This window comes from Scylla paramamosain, chromosome 27 (assembly GCF_035594125.1).
Source record: "Scylla paramamosain isolate STU-SP2022 chromosome 27, ASM3559412v1, whole genome shotgun sequence".
NCBI lineage: Eukaryota > Metazoa > Arthropoda > Malacostraca > Decapoda > Portunidae > Scylla > Scylla paramamosain.
Genome location: NC_087177.1, coordinates 6,007,501 through 6,014,935, shown reverse-complemented (window position 1 = coordinate 6,014,935; position 7,435 = coordinate 6,007,501).

Genomic DNA, 7,435 nt, shown 5'->3' with positions numbered 1-7,435 from the left:
TCTCTGTAACGCAGGAAAACAAAACACAAATCTACACATTGCTTTGATTTTTTTTTTCTCGAGTCTAATAAGCGTTCACCATTCTCTCCCTCTTTCATGTCCCTCTAATATCTCTTCCTTCCCCTTTCTCTCCCGGTGTCACTCTTCCCCTGTTCCTGCCCCATAAAATCTCATTGTGCTGGAGGAGGAGGAGGAGGAGGGAAGGAAGGAAACACGCCCGGAGGAACGTTTGTGGGACTAACAGCAGGAGAAAGGGAGGGAGGAAACTGAAGAAAAGGAATTAAGGTGAAATTTTACAACTTCTGAAATACAGGATTAGAAGGATACTAACTTGTTTCTCAAGTAAGTTTGTTTGTTTGTTTGTTCGTTTGTCGTTCTTCTTGTTTGGATGTGAATGGCTTAGTTTGAATTCTTATGGAGATTTTTTTAACTAATTACTCTCTCTCTCTCTCTCTCTCTCTCTCTCTCTCTCTCTCTCTCTCTCTCTCTCTCTCTCTCTCTCTCTCTGCCTTAATGAGTTCCGTGTTCCTTGCATGCTTTCACGGTTCCCAATTCTGTGCCACAGTATAAAAGGTGGATGACAATCAAACCAACGCGAGATCCAGTACCAAATAATACAAGAATAAAAAAAATAAATCCACTTACTAAAACTTTGTTAATTTTTTTAATTATAGCATCACAGATAAGTATCAATTAAAGAATTATTTTATCATAGTTATCCATAAAAATAAGTTTTCTATAGTATCTACTCAAGCTTTCGAGCGCAGACTAAAGTGTTTCGTAGTTCAAGCCTGATACACGATGCAGTTTATACACGGTGGTAAAAATACAAACGACACAAATCCCGTGGTCCAAGGCAAGGAAATCAATGTCCTTCATATATGTTGATATCTTTATTGAAACTACTTTAGCTCTCAATTCAACACTGGCAATAAGCTATAAATAAATAATAACAGTAAACCAGTGGCCTGTGCATTAGTGGTCGTCTGATTCCATGCTGTACATGAATGCTTCTAAACTCAATATGAATAAAAAGAAGAAAAAAAAAAAAAACTTATAAACGAGCTATGCAGATAACCTGAAACTTGTGAAGAAGTGACTGGCAAACTCGATAAGTATAATGTAAGCGTTGCCTACTCAATGGCTCCTCTTTTTCGTACCTTTTCAGCATACATTCCACCTGCCTCAAGTAAATATGTCAATACGAGAAGTTTTTTCAAACTGCGCACTGAAAATAGAGCACAAGATCGTATGACGACTGGACGACACCATATTTGAGAGAGAGAGAGAGAGAGAGAGAGAGAGAGAGAGAGAGAGAGAGAGAGAGAGAGAGAGAGAGAGAGAGAGAGAGAGAGAGAGAGAGAGAGAGAGAGAGAGAGCAAACAAACAGCGGTCAGGTAGAAGAATGGTTGACAGGCAGGCAAACAGACAAGCAGACAGGCAGGCACTTAGTCTTAACTTTGTATATGATTACCAGGTAGTATGTTGACCTACGTAACTTGTACATCATACACACACACACACACACACACACACACACACACACACACACACACACACACACACACATATAAATGTCGGTATATACTTAAGGGATGTTGTTTTCATACAACTTTATATTTTATTCATTTATTTATTTATTTTTTCTATGAGGACCATCAATTCTGTCATCTTGCACTCTCTTTCACCGCTGCCACCGCTGCCACCATCTCCCACTATCTCCACCACCGCCATGCCTGCTGTCACCACTGCTACAGTCGTGCATACGAGATAAAATATATTATTTCAGCATTATAACATGTGTATAACGACCACTCACTCACTGTGGAGATGGTCACTGATATGTTGTTATGAAAGACTTTCTCTCTCTCTCTCTCTCTCTCTCTCTCTCTCTCTCTCTCTCTCTCTCTCTCTCTGCTAACAAGACTGGGTCCGAAGCGATCACAGGTCCAGCTAACTCTGACGCCAATGTTCCCTACGCCATGTCAGTTGTTACCTCTTATTTAAATTGACAGCTTCAATTTCAATGGAGACTGATTGTGTGGCCAACGTGTAAATTTTGACTAATGCATATGGGAATCGATAACAAGAGCCAACTGCCTGAGAAAAAAAATAAGAATAAAAGCATGTACGGTACACATTTCCACTACTAAGAAGAGTGACGTGTTGCAGACAAAAAAAAAAAAAAAAAGGCACAATGTGATGCAATATACAGTAACCTAGTCAAAAGTTTGTGGTACATCTATGATTTGCATTGAATTTTACCTCCATGCCATTTTTCCCAACTACCAAGCTAGGCGGCATCTTTGAAATCCTCCTCGAATGAAGTGTCGCCGCTTGTCAGATTGGTAAACGAACAATACTTCCTTACATGCACAGAAATACAAGAAAGTTAAATAAAAGTAAAAAAAAAAAAAATGTGAAAGATAAAAATTTGCTGAGGTAATTTTCTCCTTTCCAAAATGATCTGGTTCTTCTCCGCTCTCCACCGCTGCCACCCGCTCCATTTCCACAGTCTTGAGAGAAAAACCACTAACGAGTAGAGAATCACCTGGACTGCTAAGGAGACGGGGACCTGTGCTAATGTGGGACTTAAGGATTGAAACCATTCCTTCTCTACTTCTTTTCTTCCCTCTCTCTCTCTCTCTCTCTCTCTCTCTCTCTCTCAGAAAAGCAGTCAGACGACAAGAGGGCGAGGAACAATGGGTCATTAGCAGAGTAGTCACGCTGTTGAGTTACTCCTTGGAGCGTCCCGTGCTGCAGAAGAAAGGTGATGAGGAAGGGGAAGAGGATTTGAGGAGGGATGAGAGTGAGAGAGCTGGTGCAAAAATGTTGGAGAGGGAGATGCGAGAAAGGGGGAAAAAAGAAAAAAAAAGAAAAGGAACAAAGTCTGAGAGAAAAGAAGACAGAGAGTGAGGAGGAAATATCGTAACAAAAATGGTGGAGAAATGCAGGGAAGGAGAAACAGTGTGATGGATGATGAGAGGAAGGAATATAAAGAAAGCACGAGGAGGGGATGGCGCAGGAAGACACCAGGATATGAGTTTATCTGGTATGCAATGCAGGATTGTTTTTCTTGCTGGAACTGCTGCAAGAACATTTTATATGAAACCTATTATCTTTTAAAAGAAAAAGCTACACAAGAGAGTCTTAAAAATGTAGAAAAAATAAATTGTTATATGCTGTACATTAGAGGCACAGTAAGGCAATGCAATGTCAAAGGTCTAGGAACATCTTCTCAAAAGGTAAATACGAGAAAATACGAATCCTGCGCCAGGACATTTCCCCTTTCTGGGCGCGGCAGGAGGGCGTGACGGGGAAACATTTTGCACCCCTTGCATCAAAGACTAAGACTTTGATAATGCATCAACACAGAGTGCAAGTGTTTTGCCAGCATTTTACACTATCAGTATATCAATTGTCAGAGTATGTAAAAATCTTTTGCCAGCCATGTCACCCTGCTTTACTTGCAAAATGTCTTCAGCTCTTCCATGAATGTAAGCGGACATGTCATTGCCGAGGTGACATGGTCGCCTGAGGGCAGTGCATTTGATGGTGTTCTGTTCCGGCACAGCAAAGCACCTCCCCCAGGCTCACTAAACACTTATATATTACTTGTTGCCCCAGAGTTAATAATTATTCTTATATGTGGGGAAAGGCAGAGAGAGAGAGAGAGAGAGAGAGAGGAGGGGAGGAGAGAGGAGGGAGAGGAGAGAGAGAGAGAGAGAGAGAGAGAGAGAGAGAGAGAGAGAGAGAGAGAGAGAGCAATACGTTACTAATGGAGCTGCTGATACCCTACCATTAGTGATGCTCCACCTCAGCAACGCCATTATGAAAAAAGACTTTATGGGCGGGGACGGGACTGTAAATTTAAGTGACAGGTGGGCCTTGTACCTGCGCTCGCCGGACGCCCACACTATTTTTTTTCTCTATATCCCTGACCACGATAACTCTCGGCAAAGTAAAGCCCCCGTGTGAACTCCGCACATTGGGGGGATTAGGGAAGTTTTTAGGGGTGGGAAATATACGTAAGTTCAGTCAGAAAAGGAAGCAAGGAGAATGAGTAAAGTTAATCTCTAGACTCTTCCCCCTTTCTCTTTTCTCTTTCTTTGCCTTCGTTTTTCTCTCTCTCTCTCTCTCTCTCTCTCTCTCTCTCTCTCTCTCCTCTCTCTCTCTCTCTCTCTCTCTCCTCTCTTACACACCAGACATACATGCTGATCTAATAAAACACACACGATACTCAAAAGATTAATTCTCTGCCACATAAATTTGCACACATGACTCTTTTTCCACCTTCCTCCTTTCCTTCCTTCTTCTTCCCCTTATCGCGCACTCTCGTCCCATCTCCCGTTTTCAATGTATCTTGCACCTAATTATCTTAACCCGTTTTTATCTCTTTCCAATCCTTCCCTCCCTTTTCCCTTTCCGCCACCGGGTCGCAATTAAGATGGCGCCGCTTTCGTGGGTTTATCTTGGGGATGAAAAATCGGTGTGCTCCAAGGTTACGTAAAGCGATGACGGAGGGGGAGTGGCAACCAGGCTGACGGCGAGATGTACAGTACAGGCTGCGGGATAAAACTGGCGGGCGAGCTGCGGGGGAGGGGCGTGTTTTTCCTGCTGTATGGTCATGGCCTGGGTGATGGCGTCGTGGAAAGTAATAGCATGGTGAAGGTGATGGTTGTGGTGATGGTGGTGGTAGTGGTGATGGTGGTGGTGATTGGTGGTAGTAATAGTATTATCTTTATCATTGTTAGTAATAGTTGTAGCATTAGCAGCATCAGGATCAGCAGTTAAAATAGCAGCAGCAGCACTACTACTACTACTACTACTACTACTACTACTACTACTACTACTGCTAACACTATTACTACTGTTGCTGGTGGTGTTGCATTTAATATACCTGTCGTCACTCTTTTTGCTTATAAAAGATGGGAAGTGAAATCCTCTTATACCAATTTTCTAAGCGATTGGTGATTTATTTTCAAGAGTTCACGGGTGGAAATCCTTCATTCATGTGACTTATAATAGTTTCTCGTCTATATCTCTGCGTTTTATGGCAGCTATACAACTCTACTGGTCTTTTCAGTCTCCATTCAGGTAGATTGGAAGCTCTCTGTTTAATCATGTAAGCGCTTCTCGAGTTAGCTGGTACTTACTACAACGACATTCAAAGGACAGAAAAACTCCCCTTCACCACTACTAATGAGGGATGACAAACCGGGGTCTTCCCCTATCCGATTCTTAATTCTGAAAGTGAGCGATAGTTCCCAATTAACAGAACGGAACACTTATTCACCGCTGCCAGACCTCCCCGCCGCCCCTTCTTACGACGCATTATCCATCACCTCTAAACTGTGGCTTCCTTACCTGACAAGATCGTCCTTATTATTTACTCGGCAGGAATTCCCCTCTTATCAAGTGGGGGCAGGAATTCCGCTCTTAGCAAGTGGGGCACATTCTCTACTTTTTTTTGCAGTATCGTACGGCAACCGATATTTATGCCCACAAATCAAGCGTCAACCCTCAGGACGGAGTGGCAGACTGGCAGGCCGCAGATTCCTTGAGTGATTATTACCAGTTCGCTGAGATCAACTTCAATAATCTCCCTCCTGGGCCATTCCGATATGTCGCCGGTTAATTTCCAGGACAAGTCTTGGGTTCATCCCTCTCCTGACACAAGCGATAAGTGATTGTTGGAGATGAAGTGGATTGAGGTTGATTCATAATGCTAATTAGAATGACAAAGCTGTAGACGCTTCACCTCAAGTCTGAATGGAGTTGACGCCATAATGCGCTGTGATGATCAAGCGTTGCAGGCTCCCAAGAGTTTCTGTGAATGCACCTTCTGAGTACTTACAATGATAACTACCCTTGTGTAACCCTTTTTCTTCCCTGCCTCATCGCTTGGCTCATCACTTCCTAACAAGATCACGCGTGCCCGCTGGGAACTGTGAAGTCTCGCTGCGTTGTATTTTAGTTTTGTGGTGCTGGAGCCACCTGGGGTAAGTCTTCAAGAGGTAGTCTGTACTCGCAGCACAGGACGCCATCTATGTACCTGAGCCGTAAAAGTAAGAACTGGCGGCATCTTTACGGTAAAGAAACAGAGAGAGTTGCTGCACCTCACATACGGTTTCTTCAGTCTTCTTCCTGCTATGGAGTTCCCACCCAAAAGGCTATGTCATTTGAGTGTTCAAGCACACAACTGAACGAAACTGTCTGGACATTTTGGGCAAAAGTGAGGTCACGCAGACTGTCGTGCATTCTCCAAGACCACTGCAGAAAACAGCAAAAATTTCTTCCACAACGTAATATAAAAATGCAATGCAATAATGTATGTTTGCAGTGTTCCATATCTCGCAAACTGTGCACGGGGCATAATGCTAAAGATACATCATAATGCTAAATGAACTAGAACAAGCTGAATTAAATAATGTGGGTAAATATCTTCATAAAAGCCAAAAGCTCTCCAAAATTACATTAACACCGTGTGTGTGTGTGTGTGTGTGTGTGTGTGTGTGTGTGTGTGTGTGTGTGTGTGTGTGTGTGTGTGTGAACTACCAGACAGGAACACTGTTAGTATTCCAGACCCACAAACACGTTGAACGTTTTCTGAATAACAATGAAACCAATGTAAGAAAAAAAAAAAAAAAAAAAAACTGAAACAGATATTCTGGACGTGCTGTGCTTTGGAGTTTTATCAAGAGGGAAGACAACGTTACACTCCATCTACAGAAGGTTCTCGTATAAAAATCTCTCTCTCTCTCTCTCTCTCTCTCTCTCTCTCTCTCTCTCTCTCTCTCTCTCTCTCTCTCTCTCTCTGATACATCCCATTTTATGAGCAACGCCATTTCCTACCTAAGCCATCGATTTATACCTGTTTCTCCTCACCTGGCCTCCTAAAATCATAATACTTATCTGTTCTCCCTTATGGTCAGCAACTTTCCCCATCCAATCACCGCCTCGCATCCCATGTAACCCTTTCTCCATCAGCACCCCCAGCCTGTATCCCGACATACACACACACATACACACACAGCCTCTGTTACCTGTCATTAGTATTACTACTTAAGCTATGAAACTATCCATGTGTTTCTTGCAAGTATTACTGACGTGTCTAATAGAAAAATAAGACGCCTTTTTCCTTACAAATTAACAATAACGGTGAGAAGCGACAAAGAGGTTAATGGAGTCACATGACAAATGACTCTCGGCACCGAGGAACATTATCGCCTCATCGGGGATCGTGTTTCTGTGACCCCCGCCACTAATTGGCGTTCAGGAATTAGTTTCTCCAGCAAGGTTTCTGGTCAAGTATCGTTGTCTTTCTCAATGAGTCACGTGTCGCTTTCATGTCTAACAAGCTCTCAAGTCTGCACTAAAAGAGGAACTGAATAATTTTCTTCAGTGACGGCGGGAGAATGACAGATTTAGACAC